Below are 12,784 nucleotides of genomic sequence, written 5' to 3'. Positions count from 1 at the left end.
ACTTGACTCCTTTTAAATTGTTAATATTTTCTTGATAAGTTTTAGTTTTAAATTTGACATTCAGATTTTGTTTGAGGACTCATTAAAGATTCTATTTGGTAGAGATTTGTTTTGACCTCTCCAAAAGATGAGTCCACTTTAATATTCTACACTTGATGCGTGTCTTCAAATTGTTGCTTATTTTTCGATGCGGAAATTGTTGTACCAGTGACTCGAAACATGTGATTATTTTTCTTACAAATTCTATATATCATGTTCTCTTCGTTCTTATGGCATGTGTCTTTCTTATCTTAGGATCTTTGTGTCTTGCAAAATATTTTTCACAAATATCAAATGGAACTTAATAATCCTAGCTACATTGAAGGGGACTATGTTAAGTATTAGGTCCGCTAGAGTGACTTAAGCTACTCCAGTTTGTCTTTCTACCAACGGTAGATCATCGTCAGGGTTCGTGTCTGTCGCAATGCTGACGGTGTATACATCCCTGAACTCCACACATTTTTCACCAAATCTGGTGCTATCGACCGTCTTTAGTCAACTGGGTCAACGGTTAGTCTGTGACCACACACACTAACGAGAAAATTATCTCAAAAAGTTAGAGATTATATCTTTCACATTTATATATTTAAAAAGTTGGGATGTATCTCTCGGATTTATTCAAAGTTATTTCAAAGGTTTTAATTTACGCCTCTTATTAAAAGGGTTGAAATTGTACCTTTAAAGGCATTTCTAATCAATCCTTCCGCCACAACCAAGACTCCTTTCTTCCCACGGCTGAAATCCTAAACCACCTGCAAATACCACCAAAAATCAATCAATCCTTCCACCACAACCAACATGCAACCACATATTCTCACAAACCCAACACCGAACAGTCCAAATCAACACTTTAATCCAACAAAAGAGACCAAAAACACTCAAAATAAACAACAACAACAAACAATCAGAAAATGCTCTGCATGATGATTTCTCCTTGATCGGCGTTTAAAAGACAGCAAATTAGTCAAGTGGAAGTAGGTGAGAGAGTGGATTTATGCTCAAATCGTCAAATAGCAAGGCTTCTTTCAATAATCAGGGCAGAAATCTCTATTTTCATTAGTTGCTTCTTAAAATTATTAACCTTTTAGTTGATCTTCATCTCATATTAGCACTTGATCTAGGACTTTTGATTTTATTTAATCTGCAGCTTAGCTGCTCTTGGTTCAGGTTCTTATTAACATGCTAGGTTAGGAACAAGTTACCTCGTACGCGAATCGCTCCGATACGTGGTACGGGTACCGGTACGCGGAACGCTACCATGTGAGCATCGGGTACGCTAGGGGTATACTTCTCCGGTACGCCGTTTTCGAGTTCGGTACGTTTTGGACTATTTTTCATAGACAATAAATACTCTCTATGATGCATTTATAATAGATACACCTACTCTTAGACATCATTTCTCCATCAAACTTACAATATATCAAGCCAATTAAAAATGTTTTTGTGGTTTAACTACCCAAGTAATCGAATTTATAGTTTTCTACAAAGATATTAGGTTAATTAAGACTAAAAATTCAGGTACACTAATTGTGGGGTACTGGATCGCGAACCCACCTAAAACGTGTACAAAATTCGGGTACGGTGAATCGGGTACGCGGTACATAGGGTAGAGGAGAGTATATGGTAATCTTGGTTAGGAATTTGATAGACAATCAGTAATCAGTCTTGTATGGCTATTTATAGTCGAAAATTGAAATCAAAATTTCGCACACGCCGTCACACACATACATAATTTGGATTAAGGAACCCCTGTCGGGATCCCAACATTGGAACTGAAAAAATTCGAGGGCTCCCAAAGTTGGGAGCTCGAACCCCTACGTTATCAGGGGCTTGACATTGGAGTTGAAAAAATTTGAGAGCTCCCGAAATTGGGAGTCGATCCCCTACATTGGACTTGCCCTAAAACTTATCTCAAAACATGGCTAAAGTTGTCTCCCGAATTAATCTCCAAAAGGTGAGATTACACATTTAATATATTTGTCCTGGTCAACAAGCATGGGTTGTACCTCGTATTTATTTCATAAATTTTTGTTACCACCTCTCTATGTTGTATCTTCATCTTGTTCAATTCATGGATACCAATAACCTGTTTTGCGTTTGTTCCACTACTTTTGTCATTCGTGTGAAAGTGCTCTGGAGAAAAGAGAGGGATTGTTCGACGGACGGAAAAGGTGAACAAGAGACATAAGAAAATAGATAAGAAAAAAAAAATGTGGCTTTGGGACATAATGAATAGTCTTTGGGCATAAAGACTACAATCAGTGAGATTTGACCTATGAGGCATCTTCATTTTGGGTCCAAAATTTGTCTTGATATCTTTTTTCCTCTAATATTCATCTCTTCATTTCTTTTCTATCTCTCTCTCTCACACACTAATTGATAATCTTTAATGAATGACTTCACATGTGTTTTCTTTAGTGCTTTAGAACTATCAGACCTCAGTAAATCCCAAATCTCAAAACACGAATCTCCCAATCAAAATGTTGAACTAAAATCAAGATGAAACAATTTCAAAACACGAAGCAAATCTTAAAATATATTTAATATATAATATATTAATTTGGGTGGGGTACGATCTAATACCAACCCCCCCGAACCCGATAATTCGTTTTAACTTCATACCATACCTGAACAGGTAAATAAATGGTTCGGTAAAACCTGTCCTATTAGGAGCAGGTTTGGACGAAAATCCGTCAGTTCAAACCAAGTTGTCACCCCTAAATTAGAGCAACTCCGACCCAGGGCTGGAGGGACCCTAATTTTGAATTTAGGGGCCCTCCCCTTTGGTCCAACCCTGAACCGGAGTTGGGGCGCCCCTTGTGACCGTTGGGGAGCACCCCAACGGTCACAAGGGATCTCATATCCAACCGTCCATTTTTTTAAAAATATAAATAATTAAAAAAAATAGTTCATTAATAAAAAACTTAAAAACCTAAATAATCTATTCGTTGTCGTTAGATCTCGTATTCCACAAGTGTTCACAAGATCTGCTTTCAATCGGGTACAGATGTCATGGCTTCTAACTCGACCGATACGATTAAGCAATTCATCCGATAAAGATTCTCCGCGACGAACCCATTAGGGGTAAAAAAGAATTTAGGGGCTGGGGTTGGAGCTGAATTCGTCCGATAAAGTATTTAATATGGTGGTTGAAGGGTAAAAAAAAAAATTAATTCAAATTCAAATTTTGAGGCCCCAAGATAGGCTGGGGTTGAGCTGAATTTAGGGACTGAGCCCGGGCCCTAAATTTTGAATGAAAAAGTGGTTTTTAGGGTCTGGCAGCCTGGGACAGGCTGGGGTTGGACTTGCTCTTAGATTGATTAGTTACGGGTTTTCTTTTAGTGTGGATATCAACGGCAAAAAGTCTAGACGGTGCCTTTAAAAGTCTGCCCCACTCAATTTTCTAAACTATGGGACGTTTCCTTAGGGGGGCTGGGCCGTCTTCAGATGATGTACTACTACAAGACTATTAAAGTCAGGGGTGTTTCTGGTAAGTGGTAACCATCATTTTCCAACTGGTTTGCCCTAATTTTTAAACTATAAATCAACGACCACAGATTTCTCCTACAGCTGAGCTAGGGTTTGGTCAGTGACTATTCCAGAGTTGAAATGAAAGATGGAAAAATCTGAAGTTATCGTATTAGTGGTTTCGGAATGAAGAAAAATAATTTCTCCTTCCCACTTCCGCTCTTACCGAAGGTTTCCGATTCTTCCAGCCTATCATTTCACCTCTTCTTAAGCTCCTCTCATCAAGCCGTCACAGATTCAATTACTGATATTAGAATCAGTTAGGTTTCGTTTTCACAGATTAATTTCTCAGTATTTTTTTTTCGATTAAATCTTATTTTTTTTAGTTTATTTGAATCTTTTTGAACCATCTTCAGTCAGATTTCTCTTTCAGATCTGAGTTAGAAACAAATATTACCCAGGTGTCTATTTTAGCATCAGTGATGAACAAACTCCTTTTTGTTATCCTTGCACTTTGATTGCTTAAATGAAGAAATTCATGGGGAATTTACTCTGAGATGCTTTTTATTTCTTCTGGTTTTCTCTTTGAAACAAGATCAATTTTTTTATTCATGGTTTCTCTGTTTCAGGATCAATGATGTTTATTAAACTGCGTTATCTATCTGAAAACTTCATAATAATGGAGTATTTTCGATGACAAACTTGTTTACTGAGATCCTCACTATCACTTCATTATATAGATTATGCATTTTATATTATGCCTTTTTCGATTTATAGACATACTATATCACACTTGAATAAGTTTTGTAATTATCATTAGTTTGGTATCTTGGGTCGTAAAAGTATATAAAGATTCTTAAGATCATCTTATAGTTCAATGGGTCATGGATTTCTACTTCTTTTAGAATTGAGCTTCAAATCAATGGAATGTGGTGTGAGTGTCCAACCACTGCACTAAGTGATGTAAAGATTGTAAAATATAAAAGTTTATGTGTATATCATTCCCTTTAATATGTGTTGCATCATTTGGCTGAATACATTTGATACAATCCAGTGTGCACCTTTATCTGAAACAATTGTAGGGTGAAGTTCTCCAACTTTTGGAAATTTGACCCTTAGCCTCAATATGACTTTTGGAAATTGTGGGTTTCAAGTTAGATTTGAATGTGAAAATGTCATATGGGTGCTAATTGTAATATGTTCATCAAAGGTGTAGTAATATGTTCATCAAAGGTGTACATGGTTTATGTCAGGTGTACACTACCAAATGACGTTTGCACATTTTGAATATGTTGTGTACAAATATTTATTCGGTCAAATGCACATACCTTTCGATGAACATATATATTGTTTATAGTACAAAATGTATATATATACCCACTCTGAATTTTATGACATGCAATGAGTATGTTTTAAATAATCGGTGGGGTTTATCCATGTTCATAGTTACTTGGTGTAGTGGTTGGATACTTACTCCGTATTTTGATTGTTCTAAGTTTGATAATTATAGAAGTGGAAAATCTTTGATTTATTGAACAAGTTTCTAGACATCATTGGATGATCTTAAGGGTCTTTATATAGCCTTTAAGACTAAGATATTTTTATATTTCTAGTTATAGAGTTTATTCAGTTTATATGTTAATATATTCATGATGTATCTATGTAATGCAACTGTGTAATGACTCTTGAATTCATATTAAAGAAAATGGGAGTACACCAAAATAGTTGCCTTTTCACATAAGTCATATTGCTCCAAGATTTACAAGATAGACTCTTGGGGATCTAATGAGCTAATTTTATTCATGTTTTCTTATCCTATAGTGTTAATTATTATAATTGGATTTTCATTTGTTTTTGTAGTTGGGTTTCTAGAATTGAGTCTTGCAATTTTGGTGATTTTTTCTTTTTGCCTCGTAATGTGAATCAAATAAAAGGGGTGAGAATCAGTCTGGCTGACCACATACAACTACCATCTGGTGTGGGTGAAACATTCGTTTACAAATTGCATTCGTTTACAAATTGGATTTGTATTTTGATGTTTTCTTTACAAAAAAGTTTCTTTTAAGTGCACATACATGACACCGGTTGGGCACATGGTATACATTGTCATTTGACAAGAAAGAAAAGAAAAAAATCACAATTTCATTAACTTAGAGAGCTATTACATTATATTAAAAACTGAAGATAATAAGAAAAAAAGAAAGACAATCAATTAGATAATCTTTTATGATGACAAAAATACTGTGTTGATTTTAGAGTTGGGGGTTTAAGTTTCTCAAAGTAGATAGTTAGAGAAGCAAATGAATCAACAACTTTGTTGTTTGAAGCTCAAGACGAGGCTTGTTTGAAGCTCAAGACGAGGCAAAAGAGTGTTGATTTTAGAATTTGGGGTTTAAGTTTCTCAAAGTAGATAGTTAGAGAAGCAAATGAATCAACAACTTTGTTGTTTGAAGCTCAAGACGAGGCTTGTTTGAAGCTCAAGACGAGGCAACAAAGCTTTTGCCTGCTCCTTGCTTGCCTTGAACCTTGTTCGCCTTGGCGGGACTGAAAGTTGTGAAGAAGAGTAGTGATGAAAAAGAAAAGAAGATGAAAGGGAAATGTGGTGCTTGTTGCGGAAGACCTAAAAGGGTTTAGACCGTCACACTTATATTAGACGAGGGTGTAACCCGTGCTCCCCGTGGGGCACAGACAGTTTTATCGAATGCAATAAAGAGTTAAACATTCAATTTGAAACATATATTGAAATAAACATGAGTTGAACACTCGAAATCAATTACGCAAAAAGCACCAAAAAATAGTCAAAATAGTCAAAATCATTTCATACACCTCACTGCGAGGCACATTGAAGTATTGGGCCCTCTTTCATCCCCTCCACATGCCTTTTGAGCTTGATCTTAGTACAAAAGGATCATATAGTCTATGACGTTCACATCATGTATTGATATATCCTTTCGTTCGTCGAACTGCATATCGATCATTTGAGTTACTTCCCTAACAGGGGAACAGATGCTCTAGTTCCTCGAACAGTTTAAAGTCGAAGAGTCAGGAAATTCCACAGTGAAATGTTTGTGTAGCTTTTCCCTCCTAAATGGCCTCTGGCACATCAACATTCCTCATCATTTAACGCCTTGAATGAATCTACACATTCCTATTGTTATTAATCTTAAAAATACCTATCGTGATTGCAGTATATTTGACATTCCTCTTATCAATGAAAAACTGCATCTTACCATAGTTCACAACTTCCCCAGAGTTGGTCTTAAGAGTAGATGTCTACTGCCCAAATGGGACAACAGAAAATGCAACCCGTAGAAGGCTTCAATCCTAATCAATCTGTGCTCGACAGATAGGCCTTCACCGTGTCTTTTGAATTTGGGGTGACCTTTCTGACACAAACTCTATATTCCCGATGATCCTCTCAAGCTGCGAACAAACAAAAAGAAGTTTTGAGCACTGCTAGAACCAATATGCATTAAGATAATGGTGTATGGTTTTTTTTATGTAATGGATGGTCTAGCCCCTACATAACATTTGCAAAAACAGAAGAAACAGTTAGAAACTATATCAAGTAGCAAACCCTACATTGAGAAAGAAATAAAAAAGTTTATATGTGCGAGACAGAGACATAAACAACGAGCGACTGTGCATGAGAGATGGAGAGAATGAGAGTTAAAAAGAGAATAAATAACCCTTTTCTACTCACTCTGAATAAATAACCTTGAAAGCATGCATAATATTCAGCATCAAACACTAATTGTGAACAATTTCAACCAACCCAAACTTCGAAAATCCAGACTTACACAAAAAGATGCCAAAAAGATGATTTGAAGTAATACTATTGCCAAAAACAAATCAATGTTTCCAAAGACTCACCCACTGTCGTGGAATCAGATGACATAGAGAGAGAGAGAGAGAGAGAGAGCTTCTTTGAGAACAGTGCAATCTTCTCAGAAAGACAATCTTCTCAGAAAGACAATCTTCTCATTAATCGTCTATATGGGTAAGTCGAAAATAAGTTAGGGGGGAAAGCATACCTACCAGTATCGGTTCAAAATGTAGACCTATGAAATCCAAAATATTTCCTCAAAATGAGTTAGGGGGAAAAGCATGCCTGCCAGTAATGGTTCAGTTTTGAAGACCTAAATCGTACCAGACATCCTAAAATAACCTCGAATGATCTCGATTTAGAACCTAGTGTTTCGACGATTCTTGTCAATGTAGAGTAAAAGTTCTCCAAAATTCATCATGAGAAATCTTAAAATCAACAACACAGAAAAATCAAAATGGATGTAATGAACCAACCTAGATCCAAATTCATATCAATTTTAACAGAGATATCAAATGAGTTTTGAGCTCAACATCTAAGAATCTCCACAATGAGGAGAGAAAGAGCTTACAATTTTGGAAGGCTCAAGGAAGGAAGCCATACTGATAGGCTCTTCGAGCAGCAGTGTGTTATCGTTAACTAAGATTTGCAATTCTCCCAAATTCATCATCAAAATCTTAAAATCAACAACACCAGAAAAATCAAAATAGACCTAACGAACCGACATATATCATATTCATATCATTTTAACAGAGATATAAAATGAGTTTTGAACTTAACATCTAAGAATCTCCACAATTAGGAGAAAGAAATAGAGAAAGAACTTACAATTCTGGAAGGCTCAAGGATGGAAACCGTCCTGGTAGACTCTTTGATGAGCAGTGTGTTACCGCTAAACTAAGATTTACAGTTTAGACTTAATTTGTTCACTGCAAGATCCCTAGACCAAATGCAAGCGAAAATCATGTTTACAAAATTAGAGAACCCAGAATAAGTTCGAACAAAGTGGTTACTCATGCTACAAATCAAACTCCTAAATTTCAGTTAAAATAAGTGAGCGACTTCTTGCAGTTTCATCAAGTGCATTAAATGAAGTGCGTATGCGAAAATAGATGTAACTATAACTGATCGACCAAAATATTTGATTTCTAGTTAGTTATCTATAAACTTGTAAGTAGAAAAAAAAGCATCTCAGAGTAATAGAAAAAAAGTAAGATCCGTGAACAGTAACATACCTGTCAATTTCTCTGTAAAATTTACAGTATTTGGTTGAGAGAGATTCAGTAAATTTGGAACGCATCCTAACCTGGTGAAGTAGCTATTCTACACACAAAATAATATTTTCAAACCATGCTAAGAAACAAAGAAGATCAGTATAATTTTCAAAGCACAAACAAAACTAAGAAAAAAATGTGATGAACCTAATCTTTACAGACGCAAGAGCTGCTCCGTCAAAGGTGCGAAAAAAAAATTGAACCTAAAATGATCAAGCCTAACATGACTTTCATCCAAACCTAAACAGAAAAAGTAAACATGAAAAAGATACTTACAATGAAGTTTGCCTCTCATTCGACGCCATGTTCTTTTAAACACTTCAAAACTACTATCAGTGAACATTGAATTTTCAGATTTGGCATCAATTTAGCTAAGTGGAGACTTCAAACAAATGAGGATGATCGTATATGGTTCAACTTTTTCTGGAACAAAAAAGATAAAGATGAAAAAAAACTCAATAATTACATACAAATCTTTGGTCGGGTAAATTAGATAATAACAGGAATGCAAAATAAAAACTTAAGTCAAGTCGAAGCCTGGCAGACCAAAAATTTACCAAAAAAAAGTAGTTGCTTATAAAGTTTGAGAAGAATTTGCTTAGAATACGTTTCATTAACTATCCCATTTATTGGGTTTGCATTGAATTTGGTTTTGGTGAACTATGGGAATGAATACAAATCACACATTAACATGGTCTCTGATGCTAGTTGCACCACCAAATCCATTGGTTTAATAGATGTATTTGTGTCTATCGCTCCTATTTATATTTCGCTTTGCCGACTTTGTGGGCGAGTGGGCGACAACGGGTATAGACTATTAAAGAGTGAAAAAAATTATGTTAATTTCATTGCTTTTCAACCTAAACACCCCAAATTGTTCTTTCACGTTTTCGAAGAAATTCAATTCATTCACTAACCCAGTTGATTCAACCCTAAGTGAGAGAGACAGGCAGCAAGTGAGAGAGAGGGTGACACGGAGAGATATAGAGAGGGTTACCTGCGATGAGAGACCTTGAGAGGGGATGCGCGGGGAGGAGGGGAAAACATTGGGAGATAAAGGGGAGCGAGAAGGTGAAAGGAAGGGTTAGGCGAGAATGAGCTGCAAAATCCTAGTTTTCATTAGCTTGGTTGATCAATAAACTTTGTAATTGAACCTCAAAATGATAAAGAAATTTGAGCAGTTCAAGTATCAAAAATCGGTAAAAGTTACAAAATAACATATGATCTGACCAAACAAACACGAAATTAATAGAAGTTAACAAATGCCCGGTATAAAAGCGATTCTAAATTTTCAACTACTGTTGATCATAGATACACAATTAATACACATCTAAAAGGTTCATAATCTTGTGAGTAAAAACGACTACAAAAGAGAAAGGAAAAAATATGAGAGAGATAGAGACATTACCAATAGCGACATTACCAATAGCGACAAATGGGTTTTTGACTCGAACTCGTCTTCTCCATTATCCTGATCAAATGAAAATGAAAATCGAAAATTACCGAGACAGAATAAAATGAATGTTTATGCACTTATTATATAGATTTTTAAGATTAAAATATAAAAGCCCTAATCAATCATCATCCATCATCAACCTAATTAACATTAACAAAACAGGAAACAGAATAAAAGGAATGGTTAAGTACTTACATACATAGATATTACCATTTTGTAGTCTTTTTTACGTTTAGGGAGACTACAGTATACCCACTTGAATTATCTTATATAAAGTTCAGATAGTCGTCGCGGTGTTCTTTAGTCTTTAAAGTTCACACTCTTCCTATCACCACACACAGTCATTTTGGTTAGAGAAATGAACTGGAAAGAAGTCCAATAAGAACATACAGACAAATAACCAAAGTAAGAAATAGAAAGATAAAATTTTCTCCAACTGCAAGGTTACCGAGATACCTGCCATTGAGTTAAATGATTGGGTACTGATGATCTTCTTCAGAAATCATGTTTGTGGTTCAGTGATCATTTTGAAATCCATTTGAGCTAGGGTTTCATTTACCACAATCTGATATCGGAGTGTGTTTTCAGAAGGTAAAACCTATGAAATCGAAAAACATTTTTCTGAAGGTAAAACTGATATGTTTGGTTAACAAAATGGAATAAGAAAACAAACCCAAATTGAAAATGTAAACAATATGGAACACTAACCTCAATATGAACAACCTGGTCTGAATTTTCAGATGAGGGTGGGGGAGACAACAGCCTAACTTCGAAAGCCAAGGGTGATTTCCATCTTCATCGCCTATTTGAAACACATTAGCATGACCTATCAGATTTCTTCCCTATATTTAACATATGATTTTAGTTAAAGTAAGAAATAAAATTTAGGAAATAAAGACTGAGATGAAGTAATGATATAATTCAAGAAAGAAAGTAATCTAAGAAATTTGATTTATACATTTCTTCAAGCACCGTAACTACAGGAAGGAAGGTCACATAGACTCATTAACCCACTTGTTATCATAAATCATATTTAACATCAAAACTAATTCAAACATCCTCAACAATTATCAAAACTAACCCACCAAGTTCACTAACCTAAAACTGTTTGGGTTAGTTGCATTGATGTTCAAACCCAGCAAGTTACTAACCCTAACATTCTCAACCAATTGAACCTAAAATTTATCATTAAAATTTATCAAAACCAACCCAACAAATTTAATCTCAAAACTTTCTACAGAGAGGAGTAGAGTTTACTAACCTGCTACCCTTAAAATCCTAAATCCAGTGATAGTAAATAGAGATTGTGAGAGAGAGAGAGAGAGAGAGAGAGGGATAGAGGGGGTGGGGGAGAGATAGATCCCTGCAAGAGATACGGAGAGAGAGGCGGAGGGAGATGGGCGTGCAAGGAGATGAGCGGGAAAGAGTTTTAGAAGTAGAGTATTAGAGGGAAAAATTAAATCCTAACCTTTTGAAATTGGGCATCTTTGGGAGATGCTCTTTCTCATGATCTTAGCCCTCGATAATTTTTCATGAAATATAGGCCATCCAATTTTGAAAAACCAAATCTTAGATTAATCTCCACCACTTGATATAACCTGTGAGCTTCAATCTGACCCGTTGGGAGGAGGGGGAAAGATACCCTCCTCCCTTATTATATAGAATATAGAAGATTATATTAAATTGTCAAAAGTTTAGATTTGGTCAAAAGAATTTCTTAACTTTGTTGTCTTTAAAAATCTCTGATGAAACTTTAAACAATACATTCGAGACCTAAGATTTGACCATTAAATTTGTTATTTAATCGTGACCTTTAGATCGATATTAAGCTTTAAAAGCCTCGTTCATTTTCTCTTTTTCTTCAATCTCAAAACCGTCTTCTTCCTCTAAACCTTATAATAAAAAAGTTAAAGTTGTCTTTTCCGCCTTCATTGCCTCCATTTATTGTCAGGTGTTGACTTAGTGACACCATGGTGCACATTTGACAACATAGTAGAGTTAAGCTTCTCAAAGAGCCGAACAAAAGATTTCCTTCTCGATTTCGAGGGTTATACTCATCAAAACCATACCCGTTTGTATTACCATACCATAAGTTTGAATGAATGAGGTGACGAGAAGATGATGTGGCAGAGAGAGAAGATGAGATGGAGGAGAGAAGGTGATGACTAGTTAACGGTGTGCTAACGGTAACTGAAAAACGGGGCCATATGGGAATATTTGATAAAGTTAGGGGCTAGGCAGGAAGCTGCTCACAAAGTTAGGGGCTATTTGGGAAATAACCCTTAAATATATCATTGGTAGAAGTGCAGAACCAATTAGAAACTTTTATTGGTATTCAAAACAAAGGGTGGTTTTGGAAGTCCCGTGATTTTATTATTTGAATGAATGTTATAAAAAGGAAAGGTAACAAACATTTTGGGACATCCATAAAAAGAATAACAACCAAACAAAATGGGAGGGAGTAGTGGGTTGGCGTTGGTTGGGTTAATGAATAAGTGGGCGGCTAATGACGGGTTTGTTAGGATTAATTTGGCTACGTAAAAGGAATATACTAAAGACACCTCTAAAACCTAAAGGAGTTCACATTTGGGCTTGTGGGGGCATGTACCCCCACATGCTCCATGTCAGCTTGCCCCTTATGTCACATGCCTTTAGATTATTCATAAATGATTTTCCCTGCTTAACTTCTGTTCATGTTTGATTTGACTATGTTTAGAGAAA

General features: G+C 35.7%; 2 long non-coding RNA genes and 2 other non-coding genes across 4 annotated transcripts; 3 read left to right on the top strand and 1 right to left on the bottom strand.

Moving 5' to 3' along the window:
- The first annotated feature begins 3,613 nt into the window (after positions 1 to 3,613).
- Positions 3,614 to 11,855, top strand: LOC147568473 (uncharacterized). The gene is made up of 3 exons (XR_015231049.1): positions 3,614 to 5,794; positions 5,922 to 6,166; positions 11,736 to 11,855. It is a non-coding gene; the product is annotated as an uncharacterized LOC147568473 (long non-coding RNA).
- Positions 3,978 to 4,070, top strand: LOC147568476 (small nucleolar RNA snoR26). Its single transcript, XR_015231669.1, has one exon. It is a non-coding gene; the product is annotated as a small nucleolar RNA snoR26 (small nucleolar RNA).
- On the top strand, positions 4,133 to 4,228 carry LOC147568475 (small nucleolar RNA snoR27). The gene has a single exon (XR_015231668.1). It is a non-coding gene; the product is annotated as a small nucleolar RNA snoR27 (small nucleolar RNA).
- Positions 6,597 to 11,719, bottom strand: LOC147568474 (uncharacterized). Its single transcript, XR_015231048.1, has 7 exons — positions 11,325 to 11,719; positions 10,772 to 10,865; positions 10,520 to 10,661; positions 10,259 to 10,388; positions 9,605 to 9,706; positions 8,884 to 9,030; positions 6,597 to 8,656 (listed from the first exon to the last, which is right to left on the bottom strand). It is a non-coding gene; the product is annotated as an uncharacterized LOC147568474 (long non-coding RNA).
- Positions 11,856 to 12,784: the final 929 nt, after the last annotated feature.

Source organism: Eschscholzia californica, unplaced genomic scaffold (assembly GCF_041429995.1).
Source record: "Eschscholzia californica isolate CP2 unplaced genomic scaffold, dmEscCali1.0.p SCAF_1, whole genome shotgun sequence".
In the NCBI taxonomy this organism is placed as follows: domain Eukaryota; kingdom Viridiplantae; phylum Streptophyta; class Magnoliopsida; order Ranunculales; family Papaveraceae; genus Eschscholzia; species Eschscholzia californica.
Note: the sequence above shows the minus strand (reverse complement) of the source record. Positions and strands in the feature narration are given on the sequence as shown.